Source organism: Somniosus microcephalus, chromosome 6, assembly GCF_052327205.1.
Source record: "Somniosus microcephalus isolate GS21.2 chromosome 6, FLI_Smic_1.0, whole genome shotgun sequence".
NCBI lineage: Eukaryota > Metazoa > Chordata > Chondrichthyes > Squaliformes > Somniosidae > Somniosus > Somniosus microcephalus.
The window spans coordinates 271,127,376-271,148,322 of NC_140992.1; the positions used below are offsets into that span (position 1 = coordinate 271,127,376).

A 20,947-nucleotide genomic window follows, 5' to 3' on the forward strand; every position below is an offset into this window, starting at 1 on the left:
TGGTAGAACTTTTCTACACAGACGGGCTTTAAAGGTGAAATAAAGTGGGGATATTCAGCCTCGCAAGGAGAGGGTCCTTACAGATATTAGATAGGACAGACAATAAATCCAGACTCTTACTTCATGCCAGTGATTGAGGGCAAGGAGGGCACAGGTGAATTTAGGACTTGTCACACAAAGAATGGTCACCTTGAACTAGAAATCAAATTCCAAGAAGAAAAAACCTTTGGTGCAAAAATTGGGTCACGCCCCCTTTGGGGCACTAACTTCGCCAGGGTGCTACTTTTAGCGCCTCGAAAAAGTTAGCGCCCCCCACGCCCGAAATTCGATGGTAACACCCCAAGCAGGAGGCGGGCCGTTACTGGAAGCGCTCCCCCGCCTCTTGGGGCGCTCCAGCCCAATATCGCGGCGCTATGTGCTGCAGCGCCATGCGCTGCGCACGGCAATGATGTCATCGGCGGAGGCGCAGCGCCGCAGGGTGCTACCGCTGCCGCTAACCTCCCGCTGAATTTTGTGGGAGGCGTCGACAGCGCCGTGCCCTGGCGCTAGTTGATTTACGCCCTGTTAGGGCGCTAACGGGAGGCGTAAAGCAACCGAATTTTGCAATGTCTTTTAAGAGACAGCTTACATGTAGTTGAGAGTCTGTAGGGTTTCCATTCTAGAACTATGGTGGGCCGAGTGGCCCTATCTTTCTATACTCATCCAGTGACCCTATGATTACTCAGAGCCTGCTGTTTACAGGTCATCTCTGCTACTTTTACCACAATATTTTAATCTTTGTGATGACTCATAGCCTTTCAAAGGAAAGCTTTTTTCATTTGAGGTTTCAATCTACCTCGTTGATATTTCTGTAGTAGGTTTATGTGGCCATAGTTTCGGGAGAGGACTACGACACCCATTTCAATCAAAGTTCTCGAATAGATTAAGCCGGATGGCCAACTGCACCTTCCTCTTTTGAACTGAAATCCTAGCCAGTCTTCCCATGTTAAAACCCAAGGCGACAAGGCTCCATTAATTTAATGAGTCCTCATTAGATATCTTGTGAACTGTGGCAGTCTGGTGAGGGTGGTTATTATAACAAGGCTTTGGATATTTGAAACAGCGGAACAAGTTGTATACAGAGCAGTTTATCATAGCTCTCAGAAACATCTCAAAGCACTTTACACACAGTGGGGACAATTTTAACCTAATCCGCTCGTCGGGAATCTGATGGGATCGGGTGCAGCACTGTTTTTTACACCACTCCCTCAGCACCGCACTGGAAAGTCAGCCTAGATTTTGGGCGAATATATTATGGGAAAAAGCAGACCAGCCATTCCATCGATTTCCCGCTGGGGCTTGGATTTTAACAAGAGAGTATTGTGGCAATACCCCGGTGGATTTGTGTTTCAGTGACTGTTTGTTGCTGAGCTGGACTGGACCACAATATAGAGCTCGGTAAGTAATGACCAGTCCTGAAACAGTAGAATAACCAGCCTGGGAGACTGTATTGAGAAAATAACTGAGAATGTTGACCTATTGCCACCTAATGATGCCCAGAATAATACATCAGTCATTTAGCTTCCAAGACCTTCTGGGAGACTATCCATCTGTGAAAAACACCTGATGCGATAGATAGATCTCATTATATTTTTACCCTAGTTTTGATATCTTCTGATGAAGTTTAAAGAGAATTGAGTGAAGATGTGAGCCAATCTTTGTACCTCATGATTTAAAGAAAATAGTCAGCTTGCTACTGTGCTTGAATTGTTAACCCCTCGCTTCTGTGAGGAGGATCTACCCCTAACTTGGTGGTCAGGGTTCGCTGCTTTAGGAGACTAAACACGCCGGTCAGTCTATCACTTTCTCAGTAATACACAAAGTCAGAAACTGTAAAATAAGTAAAGTTTTATTAAGGTACCTGGACTTCACTCTGAGAAACCCAATTGCGTTTGCACACAAGTATGCCTCCCAAAGAGTGCACGCTTAGACTCACGGGGCTACAATATTTATACATTTTCATAAATTGCAAGTCATCATGAGAATACAGAAAACTAGGCGATCACACGCTGCACAAGTCATTTGTTTCTTTTTACAGAGTTCTGTTTAAAATTCACTTTTGCTTTCAACAAAATTCGACCATGAGACTGTCTCCAACAGTTATCTAAACATTCTGTTCCTGTCCTTTCTTATCTATGTGTACTGCATTCCCACAGTCCTGCATCAGTTTTTACATTTAAACTATTCACTGCATGTCAAGTAGTCCATCATGCCTTGCGAATCATTGGTACAGCAATATTGGATTAACACCTAGCTTAACACTACAGATTAATATGGGGGATCACGGGGGTGTGGGGGGTTATGGTGGGGGGGTTGTTTCATTAACCTTCACTCTGCTGAATAAACAGTAACTCTATACAGCTGCCTATCAGATGCAGTAACTAGTGCTTTCGTGCTCACCCTTCTGAATGAATAGGACCTTGAAGACGTCAACATTTCGGGCTACCAGTTAACCCTTACCTTCCTGAATGCACAAATCCCAACAACAACCACTTGCATTTATATCGTGCCTTTAGCCTGGTAAAATGTCCCAAGGCGCTTCCCAGGAGCGTGATCAGACAAAATTTGACACCGAGCCGCATAAAGAGATATTCGGGCAGGTGACCAAACGTTTGGTCAAAGAGGTAGGTTTTAAGGAGCGTCTTAAAGGAGGAGGGAGAGGCGGAGAGGTTTAGAGTTGAAATTCTAGAGCTTAGGGCCTAGACAGCTGAAGGCACGGCCGACAATGGAGACTGCAGCAAAAGTAGTTGGAGACCATATCTGCAAACACTAGGATAAGAATTCTGCTTGTCAACATGTGCAACAACATCGTAAATAGCCCTGTGAAGATTTTCTCTGCTCACTATTTCAGTTGAAATTATGAACATATTCTCCAATTACATGTACGGTTTACTAGGAAATCTTTCCAAAGGCCTTTATGATACCATCAGATGCAGAGAATACTTATCCCACTGTAACCAGCTGTACTCATGCTCTGAGTGCTCTTGCATTTCCAAGTGTGCATTAGCTATCTGAATGGAATCTACTTAAAGCCATTTTCTTTCTGGGGCAATGACTTCAGTCTCTTTCAGTAATTCATTTCCTAAATCAATGTAGCACAGGAGTGAGATTGTGCAAAACACATGCTTAATTTAATGTAAGAAGTCACACAACACCAGGTTATAGTCCAACAGCTTTATTTGAAATCACAAGCTTTCGGAGCGCTGCTCCTTCTTCAGGTGAAGTGGAGAAATGCATAAAGACACAGCTTATATAGTCAGAGAATCATGTCAGATGTTTACAGGTAACCTTTCCAACTGCCATTTATCACACCTCGGCAGAGAGATAATCACAGCAGTCAAAGGTGTGAATGGTGTCCAAACAGGTCAGTCAGGGAAACATTACATCAAAGAACAATGAGGTGGGGTCACAAGGGGTCAAATATTGCAGATGCTGGGGTCTGTATGAAAAACAAAAAAACAGACAAAAAACATTTTTTTTTTTTTTTTTTGGCTGGAAATCACAGCAGGTCCGGCCGCAGGGAGAGCAATAGTGGTAGGGGATTCTATAGTAAGGGGAACAGATAGGCATTTCTGTGGCCGTAGACGTGAATCCAGGATGGTTTGTTGCCTCCCTGGTGCCAGGGTCAAGGATGTCACTGAGCGGCTGCAGGGCATTCTTTAGGGGGAGGGTGAACAGCCAGTGGTCGTGGTCCACATTGGTACCAACGACATAGGTAAAAAGAGGGATGAGGTCCTGCATCAAGAATTTAGGGAGCTAGGTAACAGATTAAAGAGCAGGACCTCAAAGGTTGTAATCTCTGGATTACTCCCAGTGCCACGTTCTAGTAAGTATAGGAATGGGAGGATAGAGCAGATGAATGCGTGGCTAAAGAGTTGGTGTAGGGGGGAGGGTTTTACTTTCCTGGATCACTGGGCCTGCTTCTGGGAAAGGTGGGACTTGTACAAGTCGGACGGGTTGCACCTGAACCAGAGCGGGACAAATATCCTTGCGGGGAGGTTTGCTAGCACTGTTGGGGGGGGTTTAAACTAACTTGGCAGGGGGATGGGATACAGAGGGGAGCTGAAATAGGGGGGGATGTGCTGCCAATTATAGAGAAAAAAACAAGTCAGCTTGGTAGACAGGGCAAATATATAAGGGCAAGGCTGGATGGCATCTATTTTAATGCAAGGAGTCTTGCAAATAAGGTGGATGAACTGAAGGTGTTGATAAACACATGGGAGTATGATATTGTTGCTATCACGGAGACATGGTTGAGGGAAGGGCAAGAGTGGCAGCTCAATATTCCGGGGTACAGAATCTTCAGGCAAGACAGAGGGGGAGGTATAAGAGGAGGGGGTGTCGCAATATTAATTAAGGAGTCAATTACTGCAGTAAGGAGGGATGATATATTAGCAGGGTCCTCTAATGAGGCCATATGGGTGGAGCTTAAAAACAAAAAGGGGGCAAGCACTTTGCTGGGAGTGTACTATAGGCCTCCAAACAGTCAGGGGGAGATAGAGGAACAGATATGTAGGCAAATCTCAGAGAAATGTGCAAATAATAGGGTAATAATAATGGGGGATTTCAACTTCCCCAATATTAACTGGGATAGTCAGAGTGTGAAAGGCTCAGAGGGTGTAGAATTCTTAAAGTGCATCCAGGAGAGCTTTTTGAGCCAGCATGTAGAAAGTCCTACAAGAGAGGGGGCGGTACTGGATCTAATTCTAGGGAATGTGGCTGGCCAAGTGGAAGAAGTGCTAGTAGGTGAGCACTTTGGTGATAGTGACCATAATATGGTAAGATTTAAGGTGGTCATGGAAAAGGACAGGGATGGGCCGGAAATAAAGGTTCTAAATTGGGGGAAGGCCGATTTTAATAGGATAAGGCAGGATCTGGCCAAAATGGACTGGGATCAGCTACTTGTAGGAAAATCCGTATCGGAGCAATGGGAGGCTTTCAGAAGGGAGATTGAGATCATACAATGGCAACATGTTCCCGTAAAGGTCAAGGGTGGTTCCAAAAACCACAGGGAACCTTGGATGTCAGGGGATATACGAGAATGGATTAGGAAAAAAAGGAGGGCTTTTGGCAGATACAAAAGGCTAAAGACGGAGGAAGCCCTAGAGGAGTACAAAAAGTGCAGGGGGATACTTAAAAAAGAAATTAGGAGATCAAGGAGGGGCCATGAAATAACACTGGCGAGCAAAATAAAGGAAAATCCGAAGATGTTTTATAAGTATATTAAGGGTAAGAGGATAACTAGGGAAAAAATAGGGCCCATTAGGGACAAAAGTGGCAATCTGTGTGTGGAGCCGGAAGATGTAGGAGGGGTTCTAAATGAATTTTTTGCATCTGTTTTCACTATGGAGAAGGACGATGTAGACATAGAAATAGGGCGGGGGGACTGTGATATGCTCGAACATATTAACATCGAGAGGGAGGAGGTATTGGCGGTTTTAGCTGGCCTAAAAATGGATAAATCCCCAGGCCCGGATGAAATGTATCCCAGGCTGCTGTGTGAGGCAAAGGAGGAGATTGCGGGGGCTCTAACACATATATTCAGGACCTCTCTGGCCACAGGGGATGTGCCAGAGGACTGGAGAACCGCTAATGTAGTACCATTATTCAAGAAGGGTAGTAGGGAAAAACCGGGGAACTACAGGCCAGTGAGCCTAACATCAGTGGTAGGAAAATTGTTGGAAAAAATCCTGAGGGACAAAATTTGTCTCCACTTGGAGAGGCAAGGATTAATCAGGGATAGTCAACATGGCTTTGTCAAGGGAAGATCATGTCTGACTAATTTGATTGAATTTTTTGAGGGGGTGACTAGGTGTGTGGACGAGGGTAACGCAGTGGATGTGGTATACATGGATTTCAGTAAGGCCTTCGATAAAGTCCCACACAGGAGACTGGTCAAGAAGGTAAGAGCCCATGGAATCCAGGGTGCCTTGGCACATTGGATACAAAACTGGCTTAGTGGCAGAAGGCAGAGGGTGATGGTCGAAGTTTGTTTTTGTGACTGGAAGCCTGTGGCCAGTGGGGTACCACAGGGATCGGTGCTGGGTCCCTTGCTGTTTGTGGTCTACATTAATGACTTGGATATGAATGTAAAGGGTATGATCAGTAAGTTCGCGGATGATACAAAAATTGGTAGGGTGGTAAATAGCGAGGAGGGTAGCCTCAGTCTGCAGGACGATATAGATGGGTTGGTCAGATGGGCGGAACAGTGGCAAATGGAATTTAACCCGGAAAAGTGCGAGGTGATGCACTTTGGGGGGACTAACAAGGCAAAGGAATACACAATGAATGGAAAGACCCTAGGCAAGACGAAGGGTCAGAGGGATCTGGGTGTGCAAGTACACAGATCCCTGAAGGCGGCGGAACAGGTGGATAAGGTGGTAAAAAAGGCATATGGGATACTTACCTTCATTAGCCGAGGCATTGAATATAAGAGCAAGGAGGTTATGATGGAGCTGTATAAAACACTGGTTAGGCCACAGCTGGAATACTGTGTGCAGTTCTGTTCGCCACACTACAGGAAGGATGTGATCGCGTTAGAGAGGGTGCAGAGGAGGTTCACCAGGATGTTACCAGGGCTGGAGCACTTCGGCTATGAAGAGAGACTGGGCAGATTGGGTTTGTTTTCCTTGGAGCAGAGGAGGCTGAGGGGGGACATGATTGAGGTGTACAAAATTATGAGGGGCATAGATAGGATGGATGCTGAGGAGCTTTTTCCCTTAGTAGAGGGGTCAATAACTAGGGGGCATAGATTCAAGGTAAAGGGCGGGAGGTTTAGAGGGGATTTGAGAAAGAACTTTTTCACCCAGAGGGTGGTTGGAGTCTGGAACTCACTGCCTGAAAGGGTTGTGGAGGCAGAAACCCTCACAACATTTAAGAAGCATTTGGATGTGCACTTGAAATGCCATAGCATACAAGGCTACGGGCCAAATGCTGGAATATGGGATTAGATTAGGCAGGGCTTGATGGCCGGCGCGGACACGATGGGCCGAAGGGCCTCTATCCGTGCTGTATTACTCTATGACTCTATGACTCTATGACCCCAGCATCTGCAATATTTGACCCCTTGTGACCCCACCTCATTGTTCTTTGATGTAATGTTTCCCTGACTGACCTGTTTGGACACCATTCACACCTTTGACTGCTGTGATTATCTCTCTGCCGAGGTGTGATAAATGGCAGTTGGAAAGGTTACCTGTAAACATCTGACATGATTCTCTGACTATATAAGCTGTGTCTTTATGCATTTCTCCACTTCACCTGAAGAAGGAGCAGCGCTCCGAAAGCTTGTGATTTCAAATAAAGCTGTTGGACTATAACCTGGTGTTGTGTGACTTCTTACATTTGTCCACCCCAGTCCAACTCCGGCATCTCCACACCATGGCTTAATTTAATGACCACGTCATCACATCTAATTGAGCAACTGCTGGTATGATATGAGGAGCAGCAGGAACACAGGAGACTTGACAATGCCACAGAGATATTGGCTTGTCAAACTACATCACCAGATTATGCCACTAACACCAGCCCTTTAATGGAAACGAGTGTTCAGTGGTAATGTGCTAAACACAATGAACAATGAAATGATTTGTACACAGTAAAACTCCCCAAGGCTATGAGGAAAGAGCAGGGAGAGTGGGACTAATGGCATAGCTCTTTCAAAGAGCTGGCACAGGCACAATGGGCCGAATGGCCTCCTTCGGTGCTGTATGATTCTATGATTGGTTGTGGGTTCAAGTCCCACTCCTGAGGCTTGAGCACAAAATCTAGGCCGACACAATTCATTGCAGTACTGAGGGAGTGCTGCACTGTCGGAGGTGCCGTCTTTCGGATGAGATGTTAAACCAAGGCCCCGTCTGCTCTCTCAGGTGGACATAAAATATCTCATGGCCACTATTTCACAGAAGAGCAGGGGAGTTCTCCTTGGTGTCCTGCTCCATATTTATCCCTAAACCAGCATGTTCCTATGTTCCCATAACACTACCATAAATAAATTAGTTGGTTATTTATCTCATTACTATCGTGAGACCTTACTGTGCACAAATTGGCCACAGTATTTTCCGACATTACATAGAAGATAGGAGCAGGAGTAGGCCATTCGGCCCCTCGAGCCTGTTCCACCATTTAATGCGATCATGGCTGATCATCCAAATTCAGTACCCTGTCCCTGCTTTCTCCCCATACCCCTTGATCCCTTTAGCCTTAAGAAATATATCTAACTCCTTCTTGAATATATTTAATGACTTAATTACAACAGTGACTACACTTCAAAAGTACTTCATTGGCTGTAAAGCGCTTTGAGAAGTCCTGAGGTTGTGAAAGACGCTGTAGAAATGTAAGTTCTTTCTAATTCCAATGTATAAACAGCAACAAATTTCAGTTCCTGCATTTTAAACAGGTACTTTCTTAAAGCAAATATACATTTTTTTCTTGAATGAGTCTCTACAACAACAACAACTTGTATGTATATAGCGTCTTTAACATATAAAACGTCCCAAGGCGCTGCACAGGAGTATTTTAAGACAAAAAAATTGACACCGATCCACATAAAGAGAAATTCGGGCACATGACCAAAAACTTGGCCAAAGAGGTAGGTTTTCAGGCGCGTCTTAAAGGGGGAAAGAGAGGTAGTGAGGCTGGCCCACAATGATTCATTTGATGAATGGATAGGCCAGTACGGTGCTCAGCCACAGCGACCAGGAAGGTCCCCATGCGGATCATGTATCTTCTGGCGGAAAGTGTGCGTGTCCATGACACTGGGTAAGGGGAATGGATCAAAGGCGGGTGAATGGTGTTGAGGTACAGCTCAGCCATGATCTCATTCAATAGCGGGACAGGCCGGGGAGACTGAGCATCCTCCTCCTTGTGTGCCGATGTTGAAGTGAGGACATGATCACGTTTTATTTTGGCTGCGATGCCCCCCGTGGTTAAACAGCCTGCTGATGTTCAGTGCCCAGACTCACGCCGTTTATTCGGCTGATTCTGCACTCCCCAAAACCCCGAGCCTGGCTCAATGGGATAACCGACTCTGAAACAATGTAGCCCACCCTATCTTTGACTTGTGCTTCCCAATCCGGCGGGGCTTCATGCTGGGAGTGAACCATCGTTGAATGTTGCCTATGAATGAGAATAAATATTTCAGGCGCTGCAACACCGGCCAGAGCCTTCAAGAGAGGAGGAGATGAGTAACAAAAGGTCGAGTCTCTTTCACAACTGAGTTTTAGACACAATTTAAATTGGGTTTCTGCTGTAGCTTGCTGTGAGAGGACATACCTGCCGGATTCCTGTGTTACCAGGTAATTTACAGAAGACTGGAGTCAGACAGAAACCTATTTGCTCATAGGTACACACATAGTACAGCTGCGAAAGATATTTACATTGTCACTTACTGGCTGGTCACTAGGAACGGGATTGGGAATTTGCCTGAATTAACTTTTCATTTCGCCTGCCTTCCACCCTAAAGAAAAACTCTTGTCATTGAAATGAAAAAAGCAAGAGTTCACGGGATTATTGAGTCTCTATAAGGAGCTAGTCGGAGGGATAGAGGCACAGAATCTCCTGCATTCTATTACAATGCTCATCCTTCGAATAATCCCTTTTATTTATTGCTAATTGACATGACGAAATATTTTTTTGTTTAAAATCACAATTTAATTAGAAAGCTACTCATTCCATTTCTTTCTCATTAGTTGCTGGCTACGTTCCTCAGAAGAGAAAATGTAGTAGACTATGTCACACCTCAGACGGAGTTCTGGCTCTCGCTGGCTACATAATGAAATGTGCCTTCATTAGCATGTTTGCATTGTGTGAAAGTCATGTGGTTATTGATATAAGCTGGCGGCCAGACATGACGATTTTTTTTGCCTCTCTTTTTATGATGTTAGTGCTTCGAGAATATACTTCCAATTCCGATACCCTGTGCCAACATTAAGTATTCCCAGGGCAGGTAAGAGCATGGTTAGATGCCCAGTAAAGGTCCCTTTACTCTGTCCAAACTACATGCCTCGACCCGCAACCTTATCCTTTCCCTGAAATGATTCATCAAGATGTCAAACCTGGTAGTCTAATCAATATTTTAGTCGTCACGTGCATCTGAGAATTTCTCTTTGTGGTTAAACAGGGGAAGTGGATGGAGGGTGGGAGGGGTAAGGCCCTCACTGACCCATCAATAGGTCCCCCAGCGAGGGAGTCCAGCTAATACTGGGCAACAGAGGACCTTAATTAAGATGATAGCAAAATCCTCTGCATTGGGGAGACCAAACGCAGATTGGGTGACCGCTTTGCGGAACACCTCCGTTCAGTCTGTAAGGGTGACCCCGAGCTTCCGGTCGCCTGTCACTTTAATTCACCGCTCCATTCCCACTCGGACCTCACCGTCCTTGGCCACTTGCATTGTTCCACGGAAGCTCAGCGTAAGCTCGAGGAACAGCACCTCATCTTCCGATTCAGCCTTCCGGACTCAATATCGAGTTCAACAATTTCAGATCATAACCTCGGCCCCTATTACATTTTTACTTATATTTTTTATCCACACCTTTGTTTTGGCCCTCCCTCCCCTTTTTTCCTCTCCCACATGGCAGCTGTCTCCCATTCTGCCAGCGCATTTCACACCTAATCTAGAGCCGTCTTTTGTCTCCACTAGTCCTATCACCGTCTCGTCTGGTTTTGAATACCTCTTAATGTCTCTTCACTTCTCTTTTGTTCTCTCCCAGCCCCCCAACTGGCCTTTTAATCTGTTTCATTTCCTGGGCTTTTTCAGTTTTGACGAAGGGTTTCGACCCGAAACGTCGACTCTATTTCTCTCTCCACGGATGTTGCCTGGCCTGCTGAGTTTTTCCAGCATTTTCTGTTGTTATTACCTTAATTAAGATGTTAGTGATGAGCCAGCCTGGTACACATCACTGGATTCGGACCTCTGCCACATTAAACTGGTTGGCATGGCACAAGCTGTTCTGTGTAGGTCCTTCCACCATGCTAACTCGCACAAGTTCCTGTTCACCCATCACCTCTGTGCTTGCTGACCTACATTGACTCCCGGTCCAGCAAAGCCTCAAATTTAAACTTCTCATTGTTGTGTCCAAATCAATCCGTGGCCTCGCCTCTCCCTATCTCTGTAACCTTCTCCAGCTCCACATCTCTCCAAGATCTCTTCATTCCTCCAATTCTGGCTTCCTGTGCATCTCTGATTTTAATCGCACCACTATTGGTGGCCGTGCCTTCAGCTGCCTAGGCCGTAATCTCTTGACTTCCCTCCCTAAACCTCTCCGCCTCTCTTTCCTCCTTTAAGGTGCTGTTTGAAAACTACCTCTTTGACCAAGCTTTTGCTCACCTGCCCTAATATCTCCTTAAGTGACTCGGTGCCAATAATTTTCTCATAACGCTCCCGTGAAGCACCGCAGGGTGTTTTGCTATGTTAAAGCTGCTGTATAAATGCAAATTGTAGTTGTGATCGAAGTCAGAAGTCCATCATACAGCCGACGAGGAAACTCTAAGATTTGGAGCCACACCCCAGATTTTCAGTGTGCCGTGAGGCGGGCTTTCAGGCGTGCGGGGGGCAAAAATCCCGAATTGGCGGGTCCCGACACCATTCCGCCCAAAACACGCCTCCACGTAAGTTTCAAGGGAGGCGGGTACCCGCCCCGCACTGGGACCCGCCGACCCGAGGCGGGAAGGGATTAGTGCCAATTAACTGCCTGTTAACAGGTAGTTAACAGGCAGTTTTTAACCTAATCCCTATTTTGAGAGGTGTCGTATGGGATTCCCGACGGCTCCCAACCACACCAGGTTAGAGCAGGCGGGCCGTCGGGTTGAAGGACTTGGAGGGCTCGCGATGTCAGTGTTCAGGTGAGTAATGGGTGCATGAGTGCAAAGGTAAGTGTGTTTGGTGTGTCTAAAGTGTGTAAAGAAGTTTTACTTACCTGTACTTACCTTAACAGTCTTTCTTCCTCTAGGCGTCGGGAGTCCATCACTCAGCCGGCACTGAAAGCAGAATGGCCACGATCTGTCAAAAGTGACAGCCTTCAGCTTTCAGTGCCGGTGACAGTTCTAACTGAGTCTGCGTAGAAGGACTCAGGTTAGAAGTCAGACTGTCAGTGTTTGACAGCTTCAAACAGCTGTGAAACACTGATATTTCATCTGTCAAAAACTCCTGACAGATGAAATTTCAGTCTGTGACGTCACCTGTTGCCGGGTGGCCGTTAATTGGCCTGCTGAGCCTGCTGGGTGGGCTCAACAAGGTCAATCAAGGGAAATCGTGTTGATTGGCCGGACGTCGATGGAGGCGGGACTACAACCTGAAAGTTGTAGTCCCGCCTCCTTCCCGACAGCTTAATGAAAATCCAGCCCACAGTCTCTGACCAGGTGCTCATATATCTAGGTCCTCATGCCTACCTTGTTTGGATCGCAAAGAGGCAGGCAGCTGATACTGAAGTGACGCCTCTCCAAGTGGTGGAAACGCTGGGTTAAAAATTTGACTTGGGTGGTTGTGCAAAATTGCCGAAAGTAAATTGGCAGCCCCATCTTTGCACGTCTTTTCCAACTGTAGGATTTGGCCAGGAACAAAATTTTCTGGTTAATATAACAGCTGGAGCAGGGACTAGTCAGTTCACTGAGGCTCGTGGCAATTATCTGCACATCTTCCAGGTGTGGTTTTGCCTAATCTTGAAACTGTTGTATTAGTAGAAGATAGGAGCAGGAGTAGTCCATTTGGCCCCTCAAGCCTGCTCTGCCATTCAATGAGATCATGGCTGATCATTCAAACACCGTACCCTGTCCCTGCCTTCTCCCCATATCCCTTGATCCCTTTAGCCTTAAGAAATATATCTAACTCCTTCTTGAATATATTTAATGATTTGGCCTCAACTGCCTTCTGTGGTAGAGAATTCCACAGGTTCACCACTCTCTGGGTGAAGAAATTCCTCCTCATCTCTGTTCTAAATGGCTTACCCCTTACCTTTAGACTGTGACCCCTGGTTCTGGACTCCCGGCCATCGGGAACATCCTTCCTGCATCTAGTCTGTCTAGTCCTGTTAGAATTTTATAAGTTTCAATGAGATCCCCTCTCATTCTTCTAAACTCCAGCGAATATAAGCCCAATCGACCCAATCTCTCCTCATACGTCATTCCTGCCATCCCAGGTATCAGTCTGGTGAATCTTCACTGCACTCCCTCCATGGCAAGAACATCCTTCCTCAGATAAGGTGACCAAAACTGCACACAATACTCAAGGTGTGGTCTCACCAAGGCCCTGTACAACTGCAGCAAGACATCCTTGTTCTTGTACTCAAAACCTCTCGCTACGAAGGCCAACATACCATTTGCCTTCTTAACCACCTGCTGCACCTGCATGCTTACCTTCAGCAACTGGTGCACAAGGACACCCAGGTCTTGTTGCACTTCCCCTTCTCCCAACCTATTGCCGTTCAGATAATAATCTGCCTTCCTGGTTTTGCCACCAAACTGGATAACCTCGCATTTATTCACATTATACTGCATCTGCCATGCATCTGCCCAATCACCCAACCTGTCCAAAGTGTCTGACTGGACATGCATGACTGCAGCAACAGCAATGCAGAAAATAGGATTTCTTTTTTAGAAACAGGAAGAGGCCATTTGATCCAACTAACCCATCTGTCTTTGACAGATCTCAACTGCACTTATCTCTGATGAAAGGTCATCGACCTGAGACGTTCCCTCTGTTTCTCTCTCTCCCCGCAGATGCTGCCTGAGCTGCTGAGGTTTTCCAGCATTTTCTCTTTTTATTTCAGATTTCCAGCATGTGCAGTATTTTGCTTTTCCACTTATCTACCTTCTCACCATATCGCTCAATCCCTTTTTTCTCCAGAAACACGTGGAGGGAAGGGTGATTTTATTAAATTGCCCTCCCATTGGGTGAAGCTTCCCCATCAATGTTGTCAAATTACCTCTATGTTGTTGCCTCTAGCCGATTTAAGCTATTTGCTTCCATGACCTCTCCTTGTTACTTACCCCATACATATATTGCTCGTACCTTCCTATTCAAAAATCCTAATTTTTTAAAAGTGCATTCTCTGGTACTTAAACCCTTTCTATCGTAAAGAGTCCTGCTGGATCAATTTTGGTAATCTTTTTAATATAATAGAATCATACAGCACAGAAGGAGACCGTTCGGCCCACTGTGTCTGTGTCAACTCCTTGAAAGAGCTGTGCAATCAATCCCACTCCTCCTGCTCTTCCCCATAGCCCTGCAATTTTTTTTTTCCTTTTTCAGTATACAAAAAAATTCCCTTTTGAAAGGTACAATTGAATCTGCTTCCACCATCCTTGCAAGCAGTGCATTCCAGATCATAACAACTTGCTGTGTAAAAAAAATATCGCCTCATCTCCCCCCTGGTTCTTTTGGCAATTATCTTAAATTTTCTTAATCTTGAAAATTTCAGTTAGGTTGCTTGGAAATTTTCAGCCTTTTGAAGAGCAACATGCCCAACTTCTTTCATCTTTCCTCGTTACTTAAATTTCTGATACCTGAACTGATCTTTGTTGCTCCCCTCTGTACCCTCTCAAGGACAATGGCATCATTCCTCTGATGAGGTGACCAGAATATTAAACTCAAAAGTGAGGGGTTTGATCAACATCCTCTATGTTAACCTGGCACATTTAATCGCACTCCTGCCCCGGGTTAGAAAGCTGTAGATTCAAAGCCGGTATCAGAATGAATACACAATCTAGGCTCACAATCCAACACAGTACTGAGGGAGTGCTGCATTATCAGAGGTTAACACCATTCAGCTGAGATACTAAACCAAGGTTCTGCATGGTGATTTAAGTGGATGTTAAATATCCCACTATTCAAAGAAATACAGGGAAATCCTGGAGATGTGCTGTTCAACATTCTTGCCTCAACCAACATGTTCAAAAAAGAGATTAAGTAATCATTCATCTCATTGCTGTTTGTATAATGTGCTTTATGACATCTTGAGATGATAGGGTGCTATCAAATACAAGAATTATTGTACATAAGCCCTTTTATTTTGGATTCCCCCCCCGCACCCTGCAGTTAGTTACCTTTTTAAATGTATTTTAACAAAACCTAACAGGTACATTTTTTGTAATCTGGCTGAAAATGAATTTCTGCCGGTGACTGTAACATTTGTAAGATAGCTCGATACATACCGACTGGTTTATCTTCCATTAATTATCAGTGGTGGTGATTAAATCGCAATTATCAATCCCTCATTGATGACAACCTCACACAATAGCTGTTGAGAATTGCCACGATAGCAGCAGTCTATTAAAATGCACAGAGAACATATTCCAATCCCCACCCATGCCGACTGCTCCGTAGAGGTTGTAGCAAATAGTGGACACACGGAAATAATTTCAAGGCTGCAATCTCATCTTGGGGTTCAGATAACGCTTGTAAACTGCTTCAACTTTGCTCTTGCGATTTAGATCCCTCAATTAGATCCACTCGCAATCAATACTAGTTATAATTCTCCATATTATTCATACAGGACTGTTCTAGTCCCATAAATAATATGAACTGTAGATGCAATAAATATTAAACCCATGTAAGACATAATGTAGAATTTATTATACACAGGAACGTTAAACCCTATTCACTCATACTGTGATATAAAATGTATAATAATGTACAGTTTTTAAATAATGCATATGCAAAAATGATATACCCAGTAGCAAACAGTGTGTTGAATAACACATACAAGACTATTATAATTATGTAAATCATAGTGTAATATAATATACTCAAGAATGTTAAATGCCAGTATTACAGATACCATACAGTGTAAGCCATTGTATTATTTTACAGCAAGAACTCCCATTTACCAGCCTTGGTCTAGTGGCATAAAAAATACTTCATTGCCCTCTTACATGATGGTGAGCCATAACGTAAATTGCACTCATGCCCATCTTTAAGTCTCTATCTTACTTTTCCTGAAGATTGAGTCAAATGAGACTGAATTTCTCAAATGCAAATGCAACAAAGCCTTTGAGGGAGTTAGGGTTTGGGATGCCTTTGAGGGGAGGAAATGTTGTTCAGGGTCTCCAAGCCTATGCTACTTCCCAGCAACTCTTTGTAATCAGCCCCATCATCGGGGCAATGCCCTTCTACCAGCCACATCATCAACGTACTTGCACTTGTGTACACCATCATGCTTGTAACCACCACCTTTCAATGTCGAAAGCGCGAGGAATGATTTAGATAAGGATAATGCTCTAATTGTCACAAAAGTATGAAATAGGATGGTTTACCTAAGAGGTAGTAAGACATTTAGGACCTTTAAAATGTTGGTTATTGGCAGGCAAAGTTAATTAGGACAAATGGGCAGGTTGTCCCAATTTTCAAGGGTGTAGATATCCCAGTGGGCATGCAAAAGTGGCAACTTTTGCAGGAACATTGCAGGTGTCACATGTGCCCTTCAATGTCCTCTCCCGCACTCCCTTCCCCGTGCAATGTTCAGCGTACACCTGGACTGCACCATTAAGCCGAGTGCGGGTCCACAGTGGGTAAAAGACTTCTTGATCCCGCTACTGACTGCGATCCGAAGACTCCCGCTGGAGGGTGGGCCCGTCTGGACGGCGAGGTGAGGACGGGACAGGATTGGGTCTCGGCTGTGATTGCTCCCATTCCGCCATCCTCCCTCCCCACTCACCCTTGCCCGACCAAATCTAGCCTGCCAACACTGGCTGCGAAGGCTGACAGCTGAGGAATGGCCATCATTCGGGTTAGGTAGCTGTGGAATCGTGACCCAGCAAGAATCAGTGCCTTTAGGGCAAGAGAGCAGAAGGAGAGCCTAAAAAAAAATGCAATGCACAGTCAAGTGCAAGATATATCTTTCTTGCCCTCGCTGCTAATCAAAGGAAATAGCTGTAAAACAGCCTCTGGTTTGTCAGATATATTGAGCATTCCATGTAACAAGCTATGGTTTGAATGGGCGAATTGTTATATTCTGCCAACTGCACACTGCTTACCCTACCCTATGCCCTGCTGCTTGAGGTAATGTTCCGCTGTCAGGGTTAAAAAGGAGGTACTATTTACTGCCAGTGTTTCTGCTGTCATACTTACCCTGGAATAAAAGCATAATTGAAAAAAAAATAGGATTAAAACTACATTCACTGCACTCTATTATATTTGCCCACTGCTCAGATCTAATATTTAAATTTCCAATGGCAAAGCTGATAGTTGGATAGTGAAGCCTTTCATTCGTGACAGCTATACACTGTGTGGCTCCAACTCCTACATATTTAATTAAAGTGGGGTTTAATAGATTCAAATACATTCACTGCTAAATGGGTTTTAGCACACTTTATGATTTTTTTTTTGAAGGCTGGGTTTTTAGACAGAAGGCAAAAAAAACCCCTGATAAGATCACATTGCGAATCTATTGGAATGAGATTTTCTGAAGTATATGTGACCTTGTTTCAGTGTCAGTCACTGTTTCTGGGCACCAGGAAAGAGAACGCGATGCAGCTCTTGTACATCTGTTGGTGATTCAAAACGATTTTTTTTGGTGCTATTTATCTTTTTTGAAACCTCGGCAGCATTTTCACGAGATGTTGTTACTGGTTCACTAGCCTGTGATCTGAACAGACTATCCCCGATCTCCCCCCACCCCCTTTCTCTCCTCTCGCACCCGTTTACATAATATTGCAAAAATCCAATTGCCTCACGGTAACACGGGAGGGCGAGGAATCGTTCACCACCAGTCGCGCGTTATTTTCTGGGGCTCCAAGTCCCTTCAACAGCTAAGCAACATTTTAATCTGTTAACTTGTCTGTATTTTCACACGATTTGCCTGGACTCAATTAGGTGTCAAATTTATTCGTTATTAATGTTGAACGGAGGGGGTGAGGGGGGGACAGAGTAACTTTTGTGCGATGCCCGTAATCATCGTAGCAAGAGTGAGATAAATTGGTGAAAACATAATAAAGGTGTTTGAGCAATACAGCTGTTATTGGCCAGACTTGTTTGGAAACATATTTGAAGACGTTGTTATTCGCATTTTTTTTTTAATGTTTCATTTCCATCTTTGTGCTGGATCCCAGATGAGGATTTTCGGTTCAGGAGACGACCTGAAGAAGGTTTCATTTTTTGTCCAGTTTCTGGACAAGGAGGCGGTGGGGATAACACTGCAAACCGGACCGGCGTCAAAGTGGGACATCAAAGGGTGGAAAAAAGGCAACCCAGGAGCTGGAGGAGGTGCACACAGAAGTCGGCGTGAAGGTGAGTGAGTGAGTGTGAGTGAGTGAGTATGAGTGAGAATGAGTGAGTGTGAGTGAGTAATCCCTGGATTACTGGGGTGGAGGCAATGAGCCAACATCATCCCGCATTGACCATCGGCGGGGCTCTTCTGCGGCCCTGGACACCGGACCTTGCCCCGGGATTCAAGGGCTGTTGGCTCGGCCATGTCAGAGGAAGATTAGGGAAACTTCAGAGGGAGAGCGTTTCTGTCAAATTCACTCCTACTCGAGAACCCGAACGGTTCTACCTGAAAACCAAAGACATAAAGGATTTGGAGTTTTGTTGAGTCCCCAGTTCAGGGGGGGTGCTGCGCTCAAATTAGAAGTACAGGACATTTACAAAACAACCACTTAATTGCAATGTACTTGTGGTGGGGGCGATTTTAATCCTTCTGCCTTCTCATACTAACTCCCCTCCTGCTTCCCTGTGCCCCTTGCAGAGGACACATTGATATTCATCATCTATAAGCTGGTTTAAATTAAAACGCCCAAACCATGTTCTATCCCACGTCAATTTATTAATTATTATAATTGCTACTAGAGGTTATTAATTGCCTGAAGGAGCGCCACAGAAGCTCTGAGAATAAATAAAGGTAATCTGGGAACGTGGGACGGAGGTGCTCAACATGTCGGTGCTGTGATTTTCCGGGGGTCCTGTACTCACCTTTAAATATCTAAAACATGCATTCACCGAGAACTAGAGCGTCCTTTAAGAACCGATGCAGTGTTCTTCCATAAACAGATTAGCCGGGAGGATAGAAGTAGCGTCTTAGATTCGAATGATGCACAAGAGGACATCTTCTCACTCCAGAAACCCATACTTTGTTGTCTTTAGATTTATATCTATATGAAACCAGGGGTATAGATGGTCATCGGTTCACTGTGGTACATAATCAGTTTGCCTAATTCTCCTGATTGGCGCCGTTTGAGTGGCCAACCTTTAAACGGTTGAGATGGTTCAGACGGAGCCCAGCTCAGGGGTTTAGCTCTCGACAGATCAGGTTGGACCCAGGCAGGGGTTGTCTGGGATGGCGTAAAGGATTCATCCAGTGCTTGTTTTACCCGTTGAAATATATATATATATATAAAAAGTTAGCTAACTCCATCGCCTTGACATTCCATATGTCCCAATATCAGGCGCTCTGGCAGTTCAGGAGAAAGTAGCAGTTGCATAGGTCCACGATGGAGAAGGACAGGGGGTTCTGGTGGGGTGAAAGATATTTCTACATATTGAGGGGGGGGGGGGTGTGGGGGGGAGGTGAGGAAAGCGACGGACCAAAGCGCTCGCCATCGAGTGAAATTCATACTTCAAAGTTGGAATGTTTCCGAGCCTTACCGCATCGAAGCGACGGGAATGACAGGAACGTCCCTTTTGTGATATATTATGTCAAAAGAAAATCTAATGAGATTCGCACCAGAGGAATGGGAAGGAGAAGGCGCTTTAGTAAGATCCTTGGATGCACCGATTAGCAAACAGATTCGGTCACCAGAACTGCCACACATTGGTGGAATTTACTGCTTCCGATTTACAGAGTGTGAAAAATGCAAAAATATTTCCTCTCGCGGACTGTTACTTTAACTTTGAACGAGCCCCGTTAGAAAGCACTTAAACCCCTTTCGGTCAGTCTGGCTTAAAGCTCCCTTCTCCCCTTCTTTCAATTCAGAGATTGAGGAGAGCAAAGATCAGAATTCACATTCTTAGCACGCAAACTCTACATATATTCCAAATATATATATATATAGATATATATACACACACAAGACTTTACCTTATTCAATGGGGCGACGGGTCCGTCAGAATGTCCCTTTTTTTAACCGCTCCAGTCCCATCGTAGTGACAAGTGCAAAAATATGACTAATGGGAAGAATGCAGCAATCACAATCGAAGGTGATCCGTTCACCTGCTAGTCAATGATCAGCGTGGGTTCCGTGCTCTTCCTCCTGCACAATGCAACATGCAGTTTTTCGCTAGTGATTCACACACGGAGCAACCATCTCTTCCCCCCAAGTGCTTGTCTTCCTCCGGTAGGTGAGACAGAGAGCGAGGCATTGCACATCTCATCCAACCTCCTTTCTCTCTCCGCACACCCACCCCCCCCTTTTCCCCCCGCCCTCCCCTTCCTTGCTTAAAAGAGCTCAGTGTGTGTCTGGTCGAAGAAATCCTCGAAATAACTCCAGTTTATAAAAATGTATGAGCTGCACAGTGTGTCTTGCTGACTCCCCTGAACTGCTGGTGTTCAGACTCCATAGCTAGGAGCCTCCCCTGACAGATCTCATTGGGCTGCTGACGGAGGAAGGTCCAGAGCGCAGTAATTAATGCGTGCTCTTTCATGAAGTGTGTGTGTGTAAGAGAGAGACAGACACACACAGACACACCAACAACTTTACAATGCAGGCAGTGGGCAGTAAGGTTGCCGAGGACTCTAACCCGTCATGTACAACACCCTCCTGTTGACTATTGCTGCCTTAAGCTCACACAGTGAATCCCGAACAGATTTTAACATACTGCAGTCACACTTGACTCGCTGGCTGAGTTTTTTTTTTCGTTGATGCGGGAGGCTTTCTGAATGGTGAGGTTTGATTGGATTCCAGTGTCTCTGGCCACGAACTGAGTGGAATTAAAGTTAACGCCGAGCCGGGGCTGGAATTTCACAGCCGATTGTGGTAT

At 45.1% G+C, this 20,947-nt stretch overlaps 1 protein-coding gene across 1 annotated transcript in view; it reads right to left on the reverse strand.

The window, feature by feature from the left end:
- Positions 1-20,357, reverse strand: part of LOC147116724 (cadherin-8-like) — a 265,237-nt gene extending 244,880 nt beyond the window's left edge. The window contains exon 1 of the mRNA XM_085991845.1: positions 20,049-20,357. The gene's annotated coding sequence lies outside the window, so the exon portion shown is untranslated. The remainder of the gene's footprint in view (positions 1-20,048) is intronic.
- Between the last annotated feature and the right edge of the window lie 590 nt (positions 20,358-20,947).